The sequence below is a fragment of the Panicum hallii genome, chromosome 1 (genome assembly GCF_002211085.1).
Source record: "Panicum hallii strain FIL2 chromosome 1, PHallii_v3.1, whole genome shotgun sequence".
Lineage (NCBI taxonomy): Eukaryota > Viridiplantae > Streptophyta > Magnoliopsida > Poales > Poaceae > Panicum > Panicum hallii.
In genome coordinates, this window is record NC_038042.1 from 35,329,750 (window position 1) to 35,349,294 (window position 19,545).

Genomic DNA, 19,545 nt, shown 5'->3' on the forward strand with positions numbered 1-19,545 from the left:
TCGGGTTTCGGGCGGGTTTCGGGTACCCGTCGGGTTTTCAAAAACAGCGATATACAGTTAAATACAACAGCATAACCACTGACCAGCTAACAAAACTCTAATGCAACAACATTCCAACAGCAATATTAAGTAGAACCGCATTGAATAACATGAAAATATGAATATGAAAGTCAATTGATCAAGTAAAACCACAAATTTCAGTTGATACAACCAGAAAATACAATCATACACGCATTATTGAGTACAATTCCAACCACAAATTACAGTTCATACAACCAGCAGCATGGCAGCAGGCAGCAGCTAGCACATATGAAGAACCACCAGCAGTTAGGCCTACCAACAATCCAGCAGCAAGCAGCAAGCAGCAAGTAGGCCTAGCAATATGAGAAAACACCTTATATGAGAAAACAACATGAAAATATTATGGTAGAATCACTTGACAGCATGAGGAAACACCTCACCTAATCACTTGACATGAAAAAGCAGCATGGATTGTGTTGCAATCTTCCTATATTTCAATCAATGATGGTAGAATCAGGATCATCCTAATAACAATAATAATGTTAAGAGTTGGTTCAATAAACAAACAAAAATAATATAAATGCTAATGAGTTTAACTTTAATATTACCATTTCCTCCTCTTCATCCTCCAAACAAGTCATTAGTGCATTCATGAAACCAGATTGATCACCTAACATATTAGCATGAGACCAAGCTTGCATGCACATCAACCCTTCAACTGTTTTAGGAGCAAGTCTACTTCGATGCGGGCTAATTACCCTTCCACCAGTACTAAACACAGATTCTGATGCCACTGTCGTAACAGGAATTGCCATTATATCTCGAGCAATTCTTCTAAGAGTTGGATACTTAATTCCTACATACTGCCACCAGCTAATGATGTCAAGTTCTTGAGTTCTAGGCAATGTTGGCTCCTCCAAATACAAATCCAACTCAGTGCGCAAATAAGTTGAGGATTCTTCGGGTTCTTCCGACAAGAACTTATCAAATATACCAAACATAAGATCATCTCCTTCATTTAGGGCAACGTTTCTATTAGCTGCACCTAGAGCATCAGTTGTTGCCATACCCTCCATGGAATCTTGGTATTCCAATACCAATTCAAACAATAAACTTTTAACTCTAGACACTTCAATATCTGTAGCTTCTTCCCCATAAATAGTTCTATAAAATGCTTTCATGAATATCAATTTATACCTAGGATCTAAAACAGTGGCTATCTCCATAAGGCCACGCACATCTGTCCAATACTTTCTAAATTTATCTTTCATCAAGGCTGACATCTCTTCTACCTTTGGGATACCACTAGTTTTCCATTTCTCAATAGCTAAATAGATACCACATATTTTGGGGAAAAAAAGATTTGCTGTCACATAATTGGAACCTGACAATAACTCTGTTGCATCAAAGAACATTTTCAGCCTACCACATAGCTCCCTAGCAAATATCCAATCATCCTCCGTTGGCTTAAAAGGAGCACAGAGTTTTTCTTTACTTGCTAGGCGATCAAAAACTGATTGATACTCTAATGCAGTGCTAAGCATAATATAAGTAGAATTCCATCTAGTTTTACAATCTAGAGCTATCCTTCTATCATATTTAACATTCATTTGGGCTGCTGTGCGCTCAAAACGCTCATGTCTTTTGGGAGTGGCACACCAAAATCCAACACTATCACGCACCCTTTCAATGCCCTCATCCATCACAGCCATTCCATCTTTGACAATAAGATTTATAATATGTGCCGCACAACGCATATCTAACAATTTACCATGTAACATGAGAGAGGAAAGAGGTAGCTTATCTTGCATAGTATTCATCAAAGTATCGTTGCTGCTGCAGTTATCAAGAGTAACTGTCGAGATCTTCTTTTGAATTTGCCAATCTTGTAGGACTTCATAAAGTACATCACTTATGACTTCACCGGTATGTGGAGCGGGCACATATATAAACCTACAAACAGCATGCATCAACATAGGATAGTATGATTTTCAGCTAATAGGATAGTATAAAAATAGAAAATACATCATTTACCTCAAAAGAAAAGATTTCAACTTCCAATCATTATCAATAAAATGCACTGTAACTGACATATATCCCTTTTTTTGATGATTTGCTGTCCACATATCAGTTGTTACAGCAATTCGAGATTGACATTGTTGGAAGAAATTCACCATAGAACGCCTTTGCACCTCGTACATATCCAATATGTCTTTTCTAATAGTGTTCCTAGACATTACTTTAAAAAGAGGTTGCATTGCTGCACAAAACCTCCTAAAACCAGCATGATCAACCATAGAAAGTGGATACTCATGAAGACATATCATTAGTGCGAGTTCTTTCCTAGCAACTTGCTTATCAAAGACATACTTGTCCAGTAATACTGCCCCATTCTCATCTTTACCCAACTTCAAGGTTGATTGCTTTAAACCTTTCCTAACTTGTCTCGATTGACAACTTGCAATGAGATTACGCAAGTGAGTCGTGCCTGCTCTACCATCCCCAGCTAATGTTTTTTTACACCATTTGCACTCAGCTCTAGTTCTGCCACTAACAGTTACTTGTTCAAAATCTAGCCAAACATCAGATTTGAGCTTCCTTTTCTTCACAAAAGGAACATCATCTTCATCATCTATAACCACACGATCTATACCTTGTTCTGGTTGTGCTGCCGCAGGTTGAGCTTCAGCACTTGACGATGGCGTACCACTCGGAGTAGTAGTAGGGATAGCACTTGATGTTGGGGTTGCAACGCTGCTGGCACCAATGCTTGAGGATGGAGTACCGCCAACAGCAGCAGCAGCACGAGAAGGATGAGGAGCTCGCGAGCCAGATCCACTTGTTGATGCCATAGATGAGGATGACCGAAGATGTTGAGCAGAGTCACCTCGAGATGCCGAAAGAAACCAAGGATACTTAACCGGATCCAGGACGACGGGCGCAAGGGGCTGAACGGCGCTGGTGCAGGGGGCTAACTGGGCAACTGGCTGAGTGGCCGGGGCGGCGGGCGGCGGCCTGTGCGGCTGCGCCTGGCGACCGGGGCGGCGGGCGGCGCCCTGGGCGGTGGCTGCGCCGGGCGGCCGGGGCGGCGTGCGGCAGCCTAAGCGCCGGGAGGCCGGGGTGGCGTCGGCGCCCAGCAGCCGGGGCAGGGGGCAGCGGCCTCGGCCTCCTCCGTCCATTGGAACTTATCTTGGCGTTTCAGGAGCTTGAAGAAGGGTAGTCCTCTCTCCCCGAGTCGGGAGATGAACCTGTTCAAGGCTGCCATACAACCCGTTAGCTTCTGCACTTCCTTGATTGTGGCTGGAGCCTCCATATCAGTAATGCCGAAATCTTTACAAGGTTGGCTTCGATGCCCCGATTGCTGATGATGAACCCAAGCAATTTCCCTGAAGGTACTCCAAAGACGCACTTGGTTGGGTTGAGCTTCCACCGAAATCTGCGCAGACTGCTGAACGTTTCTTCCAAATCTGCGATCAAATTGCTGGAATCCCTGGTCTTGATGACCACATCATCCACATAGGCTTCAACGTTCCGATGCAACTGATCCGCGAAGCACATCTGGATCGCACGCTGGTAGGTTGCTCCTGCGTTTTTCAACCCGAAGGACATGGTTTTGTAGGCATATGTCCCGTACGGGGTGATGAATGCTGTCTTGATTTGGTCCTCCTCCTTGAGCATAATATGATGATATCCTGAATAACAATCAAGGAAACAAAAAAGGACACAACCAGCCGTCGAGTCGACAACTTGGTCAATGCACGGGAGCCCAAAGTGATCTTTGGGATAGTGCTTGTTGAGATCAGTGTAGTCGACACACATTCTCCATTCATTGTTCTTTTTCTTTACAAGAACGAAATTAGCTACCCACTCTAGATGGATTACTTCTTTAATGAATCCAGCCGCGAGAAGTTTAGCTATTTCCCGCTTAATTGCCTCACACTTGTCGTGGGCAAACCTTCGCAGGCGTTGCTTTTTCGGCACAGCCCTTGGATGGACATTCAGACTATGCTCGATCAACTCCCTAGGTACCCCTGGCATATCCGCAGGTTTCCATGCGAATATGTCCCGGTTAGCCCGAAGGAAGCTGACGAGCGCGATTTCCTATTTCTCACCTAGGCCCGCGCCAATGATGGCGGTCTTAGATGAATCACCCTCCTAGAGCTGGATCGTCTTGAGGGCCACATCGTCAGTCGACTGAATGCTTGACTTGCTGGCCTTTCTCGAGGGAATCTCCAGCCCGGACTGAGAAATCTGCTGTGCGGCCGCGAGTACTTCTCCCGAAGCATCTGGCACACGAGTAGTCGAAGCGTACTGGATCGCCTCCTGATTGCAGTCATACGACTTCTTCAAGTCACCCCGGAGAGTGAGTACTCCACTGAGTCCTGGCATCTTGAGAAGCAAATAAACGTAATGTGGCACTGCCATAAACACGGCGAGTACCGAATGTAGGATCAAGAACACCGACTAGAGGGGGGGTGAATAGGCGGTTTAAAACTAAAACCAACAACACTAGAGAAATTTAAATTAGTAACAAAAGAAAGCCCTATGTCATGCTACTACTATCTCTAGAGAGGTTTGCAACCTAGGGTGACAAGATACAATTCAAGCTCTAGTAAAGTAAATTGCTCAAAATAAAACAACAATTAAAGTGAGCAAGAGAGATAACCAAGCTTGACACACAAATTTATCCCGTGGTGTCGATGACTTGCCGGTCACCCCTAATCCACGTTGAGGTGGATTCCAAGAATCAACCGCTCCTCTATCAAGAACCTCTTGATGTTGAGCCGGCTTGAACCAAGAAACCGCTCCACACCTCGATTTCACTAGAGTTGCTCTTCACCACTCCGGCAAGGTGAGCACAAAACCTCTCACAATCGAAATCGGGGCTTCTCAACAATCTCCTTCAAGAAGCTCCACGAAATCACCTTCTCCAAGCCGTCTAGGGAGCGGCAACTCCCAAGAGTAACAAGCCAATGATCCTTGCTTGAAGATTCCCTAGTGCCACAAAGCTCAAACTCTTGATGCAATGCACTAGGAAGCACTCTCACTCTCAAAAATGCAAATCCTTAGCAAGTGTGTGAGAGAGAGGGATGTCTTAGCTCTAGAGGGTCAAGAATGCAGTCCAAATGGCCAAGAGAGAGACCCAAAGGCCGGGCATTGGGTATATATAGACATCCCATCAAAAACTAGCCGTTACAGTCTTTTCTGCGAGATCGCGGACCGTCCGGTTTCAAAAACCGGACCGTCCGCCGTTATAAGCCAGAGAGATAGAGTGCATTAAATGCGTGTCAGAACTAGCCGTTACAACCCTGGCGGACCGTCCGCGCACAACCGGCGGACCGTCCGCAGTTAAGAGTTCCACAACTCCAGAGACATGATAGTCTCTCGAACAAACCTTAAATTAGCCAGCGGACCGTCCGCTCCCAAAGAGCGGACCGTCCGCAGTTCATCCTAGAAGAATAGTCAGAGACAGCAATGTTTCTGGTTCAATTTATTAGAAGGACTGCGGACCGTCCGCGCCCCAGCGGCAGATCGTCCGCAGACCAGACCACTAGTCAGACCAGAGAATACCCTTTCTGGAATGAAGAGAGTTAGAGTGGTGGACCGTCCGCCCAAGAGGGCCGGACCATCCGCCAGCCACATGAGATTCCCACTTAACCTTCTGTAACGGTAGCGGACCGTCCGCTCCAATGGAGCGGACCGTCCGCGCTTGAGCAGTCAGCTCTCAAACATGTTCTTTTTCAAAACCCGACAAAGCGTAGTTAGCGCTCATGCATGCACCTAGACATTTTGAGCAAAATGGCACTAGAGACCCGTCAAGCACGAGTACATGACCCCTCTTGATAGTACGGCTATATATCCAACAAATCCGGTCACTTTTCATCCACTAAACGCCTTGTGACCGATAAAATTCAAAAGATCCTATTTTATACCTTTGCCTTGAGCCCAAGCTTTGCTTATCGTCTCCAAAAATCCATACATTCACAAATAATTCTCATTCATCCGTGGATCAACCTATACTCATTTTCTCAAAAGGAATTGTTAATCCACAAACCGTTGTCATTAATTACCAAAACTCGAATTAGGGGCCTAGATGCTTTCAATCTCCCCCTTTTTGGTAATTAATGACAACACTAAGTTTTGGAGTGATAAGAGTGTTCAAGTCAACTTTATACACTAGGCATAAGGTGAACTTGGAATTGAACTTTGGAAGAACTTACTCATTTTTCTTGAAAATTTCAGAATATTGTATGAATAAATTCACCAAGTTCGATGAGTAGAGAGAACTCCCCCTTGATATGTGCATATAAATTTGAATGAATACCAAGAGCACACATATCTATATATGAATATTTTGATGGAGTTTTCCCTACAAGTGGAAATCGAGGCATACAAGATACAAGATATATATGATATGAATTTTAGCTTGATTACCATAGCCTCACAACCACAAGATGAACATAAGTAAATAGGAGTAGCACAAATCAACATAGTTCATCACAAATTACAAGCCAAATCCACTCAAGTTATAAAGCATAAGTCCATGCAATAGAGTTCAACACAAATAAAATATGAGTGGCAAGCGGAAGCGAAAAGCGAATGAGTTCCATGAGAAATCCATGAGCTCCCCCTAGATCAAAGCACTCCAAAGCTCCTTCTCCCCCTTTGGCATCAATTGCCAGAAAGATCAATCCATCGGCGGTGGAGGAGGTGGTGGTGGGTAGAACGGCTGGTGCGGGTAGAACTCTGGAGGCGGCACTAGAGCCGGGAATATTGAGTAGAAGTGGTCAGAAAACCCGGTGAAGACTGTGCTGAAGGTGTCAAAGCGCTCCTCTAAATGCTGCTGCCTATGCTCGAGCTGCTCAAACTGCTCAGACGAAGGCAAATCCTCAAAGCGGGAGTCAAGAGCTGCAATATCTGAGTGTAAACTCTCCTGAACCCCCTGCATCTGAGCCATCATAGGCTGGAACATCTGCTGCTGCATGTTCTGGAAGTTAAGGTCCATCTGACTCTACATCTGACTAGTCAACCCGGCAATCTGAGAGGATAGATTCTCCTGCATGGATGCAAAGTAAGGATCAAAGTAGCCGGCTGGAGGAGCCCACTGCTGCTGTACTGGAGGGTGTGGTGGTGGCATGGCATGCTGAGCTGCAGCTGCTCCTATGTGAGCATCATCATCACTATCGTCAGAACCATCATGCCCCTGTGCTTCAGCATCTCCAGGGAACGGAGTCAACGGCCTCAAAAGAAAAGCATGGTCATTCTTGAATGGCCAAAAAGGAGTATGCTTGCACTCACAAATGCCTCTAAAAGATGTCTTTGCCTTGATGATGGACATGATGTATGGAGCAAAGTATAAGTTCATCTCCATATTAAGCCTTAAATCTGCAAGCTGATCCATAATGAGAGCAATGACATCAATTCTATTCCCATTCATGATATGAGATATCACATTCCAATAGAGCCCTCTAACTTTGTCCTTGTTTCCACTTTTAGGCATGAATGTGACTCTTGCAATTTTATTGATCACTGCTGGATGATGCCTCAGACCCTGAGTCCCCCCAAAGCTTCTGACAATACCAAGATGTGCAGGCTCATAGTACATGGGGTAGTCATTCTCATCTAAAAGATTTTCTAAGACAACATTCATGCTTTGGTCACTGGTAATGAAATCATAGTCCAACTGGTTAGCTGCAGCAAACTGAGCAAATGTAGCAAAATATGTTCTCTTCCCAGTTGACCACTTAAATGTGGCCTCTAACATATCAATCTCAAGGGTGGCATAGAACTGTCGTATGACTGTTTCATTCCAATCACATCTATATTGCAGAAAATTTGCTAACCCCATTTCCTCAAATCTATCCACTAGATCAGTCATGACTGGATGTGATCTCATATAGCCAAGGTCAATGGTTTGATGTTTGAACACAGTCTTCTTAACTAGATGACCGAAGTAAGCATCTTGTTGTACCTTAGTTTTGAAGAAGAGGATGTTGGTGTCACAAGGCATGTCGAACTGATTCACTGCTCTAGCATTGGCATAGCTCTCAGCTGTCCATTGTCGGCTAGGAAGATCTAGCCCCATCAGAACAGTAACATCATCTTCAAAATCCTCAAATTCTTCCTCTGAAGATTCATCACCAACACCACCCACTGAGGATGCTGCAGCCATCTCACTAGGATTAGGATCATAGTCCGAGTCATCGGAATTATCACTGTCTCTTTGCCTCTTTGATGTCCCTGCTTTCTTGATTTTTGATGTGAATGCTTTGAGAATTTTCCAGGTGGCCTGAGATCAAGTATTGACCATAAGAATAATTACAAAAGTGAGAGATCCAATCCAAAATCATATAAGTCAATTCAGAATCTTGCTGAAAAAATCTGACACTCGCGGACCGTCCGCTTGACACTAGCGGACCGTCCGCCTCCTGAAAGCGGACCGTCCGCCTACTGAACGCGGACCGTCTGCGACTCATCTGTTCAGCGCAGGAACATAGCAGTCGCCCCAAAATTTGATCCATCCACAATTTGAGTTTTGATTCAAATCCACCAACCAAATTTTAACTACACCATCTCCTCATCACTAGGAACAAGATGCCCCAAGTATTTACAAGAATCCATGGCCCAAAAGTAGATCGGAGCAACTAACCCTAACTCTTTCCAATGAAGAAATCCAAGAACAAGAGTTAGGGATTCATCGAAATACCGAGAGGACATGATGAAGAAGCTCGATAAGAGTCCGGGGATGTGCTCGGACTGTCCGCGAATCACGCCAAAAAGCCTTTGTCAGGGATAGATCCCCTGGGTACCGCAAGAAAGCTACCCGAGAGCTAAAAGAAGTCTGATTCCTACTAGGATTCCGCTGTAATCCTATTAGGACTCATATGCTGTAATCCAATTGGGACTCCTACCTTGTAATCCTACTAGGAATCCCGCCCCCTGGGATATATAAAGGAGGGTAGGGGTACCTAGATAGGAAGAGCAACTAGAAGAGCAATTAGAGCCACCAAGAGGGACCCCTTCGGCCCATGCTACTACAAATCCAAGCAAGGCCAGCTTCCTACCTGAGCCTCTTCCTTCGCTTCGCGGACTCCCAAACCCTAGCCTCGCTCTGTTGCGGCGGCGGGAGAGATGGCGAAGTCGCTGCTATCCAAGCGGGAGAAGCGGCTGCGGACACTATGTCGGGAGATCGCAGAGCCCTTCTACGACAAGAAGGAGGCCGCCAAGCTCGTAGCTCAGACTGTCGCCCTTGAAGCTCCCCCGCTTCCGGTCCGTGGCCCGCAGTCCCAGGATGCCGGCAGCTCCCGCGCTGACAGCTCGGCCTCGGCCATGGATCGAGCTTCGGCAACAACCCTTCAGGCAGCAAGGCGTGCCATCACGGTTCCGCCAGTTCTCAGGCTCGGGGGCTGGACGATGCACACTACTCGACATGGCTCCTTCGGCTCTCCTGGCTCGTAAGCTCAGGGGCTGGACGCCGCAAAACTACTCGAAGACAACTCATATGAAGACTGAGAGTGCAGAAGAAACCTTAAGTCACCACGTGGTTAAATAAACCAGCGGGAGGCGAAGAGTTTCACTGTGCAGAAGACGAAGAGTAACACCAAAGCCACGATTCTTGGATCCTTTTTCCAAAGTTTAGATTTGGATTCAAGGCTCGGGAGCTGTGGGATACGTGGCATCGACTACTTATTTTTTCGAAAGTACTCGAAGAGTAAGCAAAGAAGACTCAAGACTAATTTGACCCTCAGCCTGATTCTTCGATACAACCTAAGGCTCGGGGGCTACTCCATATGGAGTGCGATTATTCATCGCACCCCATACAAAAGAAGGAATTCGGGGCATGAGCACCTCATAGCTTCGATGCAGCTAAAAGAGTACTCGAAGAGGAATTTCAAGACGGAGCTTCGAAAGAAGTCGAAGACTGCTTCAGAAGTACTCGAAGAGCCTGCAGTACTCAGCTACGAAGAGCTCGGGGGCTTGTCAGAGATAGATCCCCTGGGTACCGCAAGAAACCTACCCGAGAGCTAAAAGTAGTCTGATTCCTACTAGGATTCCGCTGTAATCCTATTAGGACTCATATACTGTAATTCAATTGGGACTCCTACCTTGTAATCCTACTAGGAATCCCGCCCCCTGGGATATATAAAGGAGGGCAGGGGTACCTAGATAGGCAGAGCAACTAGAAGAGCAATTAGAGCCACCAAGAGGGAGAGATCCAACAGAGAGCCGCCTACTAGCAGCTCAACACCCAAGCGCAGGGCGCAATATTCAACACCCCCAAGCAGGACGTAGGGTATTACGCAACTCTAAGCGGCCCTAACCTGTCTAAATCTATGTCTTGTGTCCTTGCGTTCACCTTCAAGTTCCAGATCCGGCGATCCCTCACAAAAAAAACACCTACCTTAGGGTATCCCTAGGTAGGCCGACGGTAAAAACACCGACAGCCTTGACCTTGAAGTCTTCCCCACATGCTTGAGAGAGAAAGAGAGGGTGCTTTTGGGGAGAAAGGCTCGGTTTGGTGGGAGGAGAGAAAGTGACAGTCTAATATAAGCCAAGTCTGGTCGGCCCCAACTTTCTGTCCAGTGGCGGACCGTCCGCGACATCCCGGCGGACCGTCCGCTTTGTAATTTCACTGCTGAGATCAATTCTGCAGAGCCTCTGGTGATCAATCCAGACCGTCCGCCTCTTACCCGCGGACCGTCCGCTTAGTAACTCTGCGGCCCAAAACAACTTTGCAGTGCCTCTGGTGAACAGTTCTCATGACCTGCGGACCGTCCGTCTCTTACCTGCGGACCGTCCGTCTCTTACCCGCGGACCGTCCGCTGTACCAAATTTCATTCTGTTCAGAATTTTGCCAGCTTTCACAATTCCAACTTCAATATGGGATCATTGCTCATATAAAAATCTAAAAATCTCAAATCTTGCATGAAATCTTCCAAAATCTCATATGAGCAAGTTATAACAAGAATTCAAAAATAAATCGAGTAAAATCATGAAAACTCATAAACGGCTCAAAAATCTCTCAAAAATTCAGAAAAATGAAATAAGGAAAACATGGAAGAGCCATATGTCACATGTGCTAGTTTTCAAGCCACATTTGAGAAGTCAATGATGTTTAACTCATTTCTCAACTTGCAAAACCGAGATTCATCCAAGGGCTTAGTAAATATATCGGCTAATTGATCATCCGTGCTAATACCATCAATCTTGATATCCCCCTTGTTCACATGATCTCTGTGAAAATGGTGGCGGATATCAATATGCTTGGTTCTTGAATGTTGAACCGGATTGGTAACAATCTTCACGGCACTTTCATTATCACACAGCAAGAGAATTTCATCAAATTTCACACCATAGTCAAGAAGAGTTTGTTTCATCCATAACAATTGTGCACAACAACTTCCGGCCGAAATATATTCCGCTTCGGCGGTTGAAAGAGCCACGGAATTTTGTTTCTTTGAAGACCAAGAAACAAGAGACCTACCAAGAAATTGACAACCACCGGAAGTGCTCTTCCTATCAACCTTGCACCCCGCATAGTCCGAATCCGAGAATCCAACCAAATCAAAATGAGCACCCTTGGGATACCATAAACCAATATTAGGAGTATATTTCAAATATCTCAAAATCCTTTTGACGGCGGTCAAATGACATTCTCTAGGTGCGGCTTGAAATCGTGCACACATGCAAACACTAAACATGATATCGGGCCTAGATGCGGTCAAATAAAGCAAACTACCAATCATAGAACGGTAAAGCTTTTGATCAACCGGATTACCTCCCTCATCTAGGTCGAGATGCCCATTGGAGGCTATAGGAGTCTTGATTGGTTTTGCATCTTCCATACCAAATTTCTTCAAGATATCCTTCACATATTTTGATTGACACACAAAGGTGCCTTCCTTGAGTTGCTTGATTTGAAGTCCAAGAAAGAAACTCAATTCACCGATCATGGACATCTCAAATTCCCTAGACATCATCTCACCAAATTCCTCACAAAACTTGGGTTAGTTGAACCAAAGATAATATCATCAATATAAATTTGACAAACAAACAAATCCTTACCAATTATTTTAGTGAACAAGGTAGTGTCAACCTTACCAATTTTGAATCCCTTTGAAATAAGAAAGTCCCTCAATCTTTCATACCAAGCTCGTGGAGCTTGCTTCAAACCATAAAGAGTTTTAGAGAGCTTGTATACATGATTTGGCTTCTTGGGATCTTCAAAACCGGGAGGTTGCTCAACGAAAACAAGTTCACTAATCTTGCCATTCAAGAAAGCACTTTTCACATCCATTTGAAAAATTTTTATGTTGTGAGAGCATGCATAAGCTAATAAGATTCTAATAGCTTCTAGTCTAGCAACGGGGGCAAAAGTTTTACCGAAATCCAAACCTTCGACTTGAGTGAAGCCTTGAGCTACCAATCTTGCCTTGTTTCTCACAACCAATCCATCTTCATTTTGCTTGTTTCTAAAAACCCATTTAGTGCCAATGACATTATAATTTCTAGGCCTCTCAACTAGATCCCAAACTTGATTCCGGGTGAAATTATTTAATTCTTCATGCATGGCATTCATCCAATCCGGATCTCTCAGTGCATCATCTACACGGTTAGGTTCAAGAAAAGATACAAAGGAATAATGTTCACAAAATGAAGCAATGTGATATCGAGTTTGGACACCCTTACTAATATCACCCATAATTTGATCCACGGGATGATCCTCTGCAAGAATATGATGAGTTCTTTGAGGAACCATGGGTTCTTGAGTTGATGGAGAAGGTGCACTTGATGAACCAACTCGATCTTGTACTTGAGAATCATCATTACTAGAATCTTGTACAATTTGTTGTGCTTGATCATTTGAGATACAGGTTGAAGGATTAACTCTAATAGAGATAGAATGACCATCATCACCTTCATCTTCTTCTCTTGGTCTAACATCACCAATTGACATATTTTTCATTGCATTTCTTAAACCATCACTTCTCACATCATCAAGATTTTCTTGTTCATTATGAGACCCATTTGTTTCATCAAATTCAACATCATATGCTTCTTCAACAATGCCATGTGTTTTGTTGTAGACCCGATAAGCCTTGCTACAAGATGAATACCCGAGAAGAAAACCCTCATCACATTTGCTTTGAAACTTTAATAACCGAGTTCCCTTCTTAAGAATATAGCATTTGCAACCAAACGCTCTAAAATATGATATATTTGGTTTCCTTCCAATGAGCAATTCATATGGAGTCTTGTTATGAAACCTATGGCAATACAATCTATTAGATGCATGGCAAGCCGTGTTAATTGCTTCGGCCCAAAAACTATCGAAAACATTGTACTCGGAGAGCATTGATCTTGCCATATCAATCAAGGTTCTATTTTTCCGCTCAACAAGACCATTTTGTTCCGGAGTGTGCTTGGTTGAAAATTCATGTTTGATTCCTTTCTCATCACACCATTCTTCAACTCTTGTGTTTTTAAATTCACTTCCGTTGTCACTCCTCACTTTCTTCACCTTGACTAATCATCCACTACCACAAGACAATAGCAATTTCCACCAATACTTCTATATGTTGTAGGACCAAATAAATCAATATGCAATAATTCCAATGGTCTCTCGGTTGACATGACACTTTTAGTAGGATGAGCATTTGCAACTTGCTTTCCGGCTTGACATGCACTACATAACTTATCTTTCTCAAACTTCACATTCTTCAAGCCAACTACAAGATCATGCTTTATGAGACGGTTGAGTTGTTTCATGCCAACATGACCAAGTCTTCTATGCCATAACCAACCCAAAGATGATTGAGTGAACAAACATGTAGACAAGTTTGCCTCTTTAGTAGCAAAATCCACAAGATATACATCCTCATATCTAAATCCCGTAAAGATGTGATTTTTTCCATCCAAGCTAATCACTACAACATCATCTTTAGTGAAACTACACTTATATCCAAAATCACAAAGTTGAGTGACCGCTAAGAGATTAAACTTGAGAGAATCAACCAACAATACTTTTGAAAGAGAATGATCACTTGAGATTGAAATTGTACCAACTCCTTTGACTTTGCCTCGGCTATTATCACCAAAGATAATATCACTATAGCCATCCACATTCTCATCTAGAGAGGAAAACATCATTGGATCTCCGGTCATGTGTTGAGTGCATCCACTATCAAGCACCCAATGTCTTCCTCCGGACTTGTAGTTCACCTACAACAAAGAGATAACTCTTTTAGATACCCAAACTTTCTTGGGTCCTTGAACGTTAGCGACCAAGACTTTTGGCACCCAAATGGCATTCTTTTTAGCACCATCTATAGGTATTCCAACAAATTTTGCACTAACATTGCCATTTGAATTTCTCATAAGAATGTAACTTGAATCAAAGGATATGACTTTCATGTTGGTGCAATTCTTCTCAACATGACCAACCTTCTTGCATTTTTCACAATATGACTTACCATTACTCTTCACAAAAGTAGTTTTGGTTTGCACAAAAGCCTTCTTCCCTTTCTTAGGAATGTATCCAAACCCTTGCTTGTTCAAAGTGAACTTTTGACTTGCCCAACAATGATTAAACATGGCTCTACTATCATAGCACTTTCTCAAATCATTAGTCAAGCAAGTAACCTCTTTCTTTAACAAATCATTTTCCATAATGAGAGATTCATTGCAAGATGAGTCATCAATTTTGGTGCAAAAAGAACTAGTAGAACTAGAACAATAAGGTTTATCATCAATTAAGTCACAACTCACACCAATGCTCAATGTTGCTTTTCTTTCATGATTAAGTAGGGCATTGTGAGCTTCCTCAAGCTTCTCATGAGTTTCTTTGAGATTCTCATGTGAAGTCTTTAGCTCCTCATAGGAATCTTGAAGAGAAGAAAACTTTAACTTCAATTCCTTTAACTTGGCCTTTTCTTTAGTCATGAATTCATCGGCATCATTGAGCATTTCAACAAGATCATCATATGAAAGTTCATCAAGTTCATCATCTTGTTGTACCTTTGCACCACCCTTTGCCATAAGACAATGTGGTGTGGAGAAGAGTGATGGAGCCTCCTTGATAGCGATCCCGGCAACTCCCTTGGATGGCTTGTCATCATCATCATCATCGGAGCTTGCATCGGAATCCCATTTAACAAAATAAGCTTGACCATTCTTCTTCTTGATGAACTTCTTCTTCTTCTTTTCATCATTTTTCTTGTCCTTCTTGTTCTTGTCATCCTTCTTGTTTGGACAATTGACACTAATATGACCCATTTCACCACATTGGAAGCAAGTCTTGTCCATAAAAGGATTTTTCTTGATGATTGACCTTTCTTGCCAAAGTTCTTCTTGTTCATCATTCTATTGAATCTCTTGACAAAGAGAGCCATCTCTTCATCCGATTTTTCTTCTTGGCACCCACTTTCTTCTTCCTTTTTGCTATCTTGAGCTTTGAATGCCACACTTTTCTTTTTTATATCAATTTCTCCCCCATGAGCTTCATCTTGAGATTTCTTGAACATTCATGGGTGAGAACTTCTCCCAATATTTGTGTGGGAGTTGCGGTCTTCACATTTGACCTTACAAGCAAGGTCACAATTGTGTCATATCTTTCCGGAAGACATCTAAGAAATTTGTGGTTGAAATCCGCATCCGGTACCTCAAATCCAAGTCCCTTGAGGTCATTCACAATGTCATTTAGCCGGTTGAACATCTCGGCTATACTCTCATCCTTCTTCATGGTAAATTCACTAAAATTGCCCTTAAGCAAATATAACTTGGCCTCCTTCACACTTGATGTGCCCTCATGAATTTCCATGAGCTTTTCCCATATGTCATGTGCATTTGTGAGACTCTTGACTCTATTAAATTCGGTCACACCAAGGGCACTAAAGAGCACATTGACCCCTTGATCATTCAGTATCTCATTTTCCTCTTCTAGGGGTGTCAAATTCTTTGAGTCCAAAATGACATATCCATCATTTACTACTCTCCTTAGCTTTCTACTCATAGCTTTGATATGAGCCGACATCCTAGTTTTCCAATAATCATAATTGTTCCCATCAAAGAACGGTGGCTTCCCAACATGAATTCCATTATCACTAGTCATTGTTCTACTCCAAGATAGTTAAATCCGCAATTAATGGAGTACTTAGCTCTGATACCACTTGTAGGATCAAGAACACCGACTAGAGGGGGGTGAATAGGTGGTTTAAAACTAAAACCAACAACACTAGAGAAATTTAATTAGTAACAAAAGAAAGCCCTATGTCATGCTACTACTATCTCTAGAGAGGTTTGCAACCTAGGGTAACAAGATACAATTCAAGCTCTAATAAAGTAAATTGCTCAAAATAAAACAACAATTAAAATGAGCAAGAGAGATAACCAAGCTTGACACACAAATTTATCCCGTGGTGTCGATGACTTGCCGGTCACCCCTAATCCACGTTGAGGTGGATTCCAAGAATCAACCGCTCCTCTATCAAGAACCTCTTGATGTTGAGCCGGCTTGAACCAAGGAACTGCTCCACACCTCGATTTCACTAGAGTTGCTCTTCACCACTCCGGCAAGGTGAGCACAAAACCTCTCACAATCGAAATCGGGGCTTCTCAACAATCTCCTTCAAGAAGCTCCATGAAATCACCTTCTCCAAGCCGTCTAGGGAGTGGCAACTCCCAAGAGTAACAAGCCAATGATCCTTGCTTGAAGATTCCCTAGTGCCACAAAGCTCAAACTCTTGATGCAATGCACTAGGAAGCACTCTCACTCTCAAAAATGCAAATCCTTAGAAAGTGTGTGAGAGAGAGGGATGTCTTAGCTCTAGAGGGTCAAGAATGCAGTCCAAATGGCCAAGAGAGAGACCCAAAGGCAGGGCATTGGGTATATATAGACATCCCATCAAAAACTAGCCGTTACAGTCTTTTCTGCGAGATCGCAGACCGTCCGGTTTCAAAAACCGGACCGTCCGCTGTTATAAGCCAGAGAGACAGAGTGCATTAAATGCGTGTCAGAACTAGCCGTTACAACCCTGGCGGACCGTCCGCGAACAACCGGCGGACCGTCCACAGTTAAGAGTTCCACAACTCCAGAGACATGATAGTCTCTCGAACAGACCTTAAATTAGCCAGCGGACCGTCCGCTCCCAAAGAGCGGACCGTCCGCAGTTCATCCTAGAAGAACAGGCAGAGACAGCAATGTTTCTGGTTCAATTTATCAGAAGGCCTGCGGACCGTCCGCGCCCCAGCGGCGGACCGTCCGCAGACCAGACCACTAGTCAGACCAGAGAACACCATTTCTGGAACGAAGAGAGTTAGAGTGGCAGACCGTCCGCCCAAGAGGGCCGGACCGTCCGCCAGCCACATGAGATTCCCACTTAACCTTCTGTAACGGTAGCGGACCGTCCGCTCCCATGGAGCGGACCGTCCGCGCTTGAGCAGTCAGCTCTCAAACATGTTCTTTTCAAAACCCGACAAAGCGTAGTTAGCCCTCATGCATGCGCCTAGACATTTTGAGCAAAATGGCACTAGAGACCCGTCAAGCACGAGTACATGACCCCTCTTGATAGTACGGCTATATATTCAACAAATCCGGTCACTTTTCATCCACTAAACGCCTTGTGACCGGTAAAATTCAAAAGATCCTATTTTATACCTTTGCCTGAGCCCAAGCTTTGCTCATCGTCTCCAAAAATCCATACATTCACAAATAGTTCTCATTCATCCGTGGATCAACCTATACTCATTTTCTCAAAAGGAATTGTTAATCCACAAACCGTTGTCATTAATTACCAAAACTCGAATTAGGGGCCTAGATGCTTTCACCGAATGACCCAATATTGCATGGTAAGAAGATTCGAAGCTAGCCACTTCAAAATTTGATGAACTCAGTGCGGTAGTTCTCCCTCGTGCCGAAGGTGACTGGAAGAACTACCATACCAAGTGGGTGTGCCGCGTTACCTGGGATGATGCCGTAAAAGGGGAACTTGCTCGGAACCAGCATGTCCTTGAAGTCCAGGCCCATCTTCCTCAGAGTGCTGGCGAAGATGAGGTTAAGACCGCTCCCACCATCGATGAGCACCTTGGTGAGCCTTACCTCTGCCACCACGGGGTCCAGAACCAGGGGGAACTTGCCGGGCTCCGAAAAGCTCGTCCATTGGTCGTCATGGGAGAACGAGATGGGGACCTCCGACCAACGGAGTGGTCGTGGTACCGCCGGCTCGATGGACATAATCTCCCGAAGAAGCAGCTTCTGGTCCCGCCTTGAGCCGAAATCCCCATCACCTTCGAAGATGACGTTGACGGTCTTCGAAGCGTCCTAGAACTTCGGGTTGCACCCTTGGTCCTCCTGGCCGTCATCCTCGGGTTCTTTGTCCGCAGGCTTCTTATTCTTCTTACCACCACCGGAGTTGCTGAACGTCCTCCAGATATGGTAGCAGTCGATGGCCGCATGGTTGGCACCTGGATGCCATGGGCACTTCTTCTGCAGGAGCTTCTCGAACTCTTCCTGTGTCGTCGACTTCTTGCCCCGCGAGGGACGATGCACAGCCACGATGAGATCATCTGGCTTGCGTTTTCGGGGTGGACCCGAATAGTCCCGCTGGCCTTTGCCGTTGGGGTTGTCATTTGGGTGCCTCAGATTGCTATCTTGGTGCCGCGGGAACCGCTCCCGCATCTTCTCCTCCTGCTCGGACCAATCATGCATCATATCATGAAGGCCCGCAACAGTCTTCGGCCTATTCCGCCCAAAATCCCTGTAGATGCCTGGGTCGATGATGCCGTTGTAGAAGCAGTCGATGATTTCGTCCTCCGAGATGTTCGCGATGGTGGCGCGGACATCGAAGAAGCGACGCGTGTAGGACCGTAGGAGCTTGTTACGTTCCTGCTTACACTGAGCAAAATCGTGACGAGTACCTGCTCAAGCAATCGCTCCCTGTAAGTTATCGATGAAGACCCTCTTGAGCCGCTCCCAGGAATTGATGGAATTGTTGCTGAGGCTCTCCAGCCACGTGAGCGGCGCAGGGTCCAAAGCCATCGGAAAGTAGACGACCTTGGTGATGTTCGAGCCCCCTGCGACCTCAATGGCCGTGGAGTAGCAACGTAGCCACTGCTGAGGAGCCTGCTTGCCGTCGTAATTGGTGATGCCGATCGGCTTGAAGCCTTCAGGGTACTTGTAGCTACTGAAACCTACAGAAAAGGCTGGGAACCGATCGCTACAGTCAGTACCTTCGGTTTCGACTTCTTCGCGGACCTTACGCCTGGAGGAGATCACGGACCGCGCGTCGCGGCCTTCATTGATGTGCTGGCGCAAGTCTTCTGGAGGAGTCCGATGGTCGACCTGTCACGGGTTACCCCCTGGAGGTGGCTGCTGCCTCCCGCCAGGGGCCTGGCTCCCGCGAGCGTTGTCACTGTTGAGGCTGAGCTGAGGTCGAGGACGTCCGCCAGCCACTCGGCTGTGGCCCTGGCTGCGGCTCTCGCCCACACGCTCATCCCTGATGGTGGACGCCGGGTTATGCTGATCTA

At 44.9% G+C, this 19,545-nt stretch overlaps 1 long non-coding RNA gene across 1 annotated transcript; it reads right to left on the reverse strand.

The window, feature by feature from the left end:
* Window positions 1–354: 354 nt before the first annotated feature.
* LOC112880680 lies at window positions 355–696 on the reverse strand. The gene is made up of 3 exons (XR_003226417.1): window positions 630–696; window positions 462–545; window positions 355–374 (listed from the first exon to the last, which is right to left on the reverse strand). It is a non-coding gene; the product is annotated as an uncharacterized LOC112880680 (long non-coding RNA).
* Window positions 697–19,545: the final 18,849 nt, after the last annotated feature.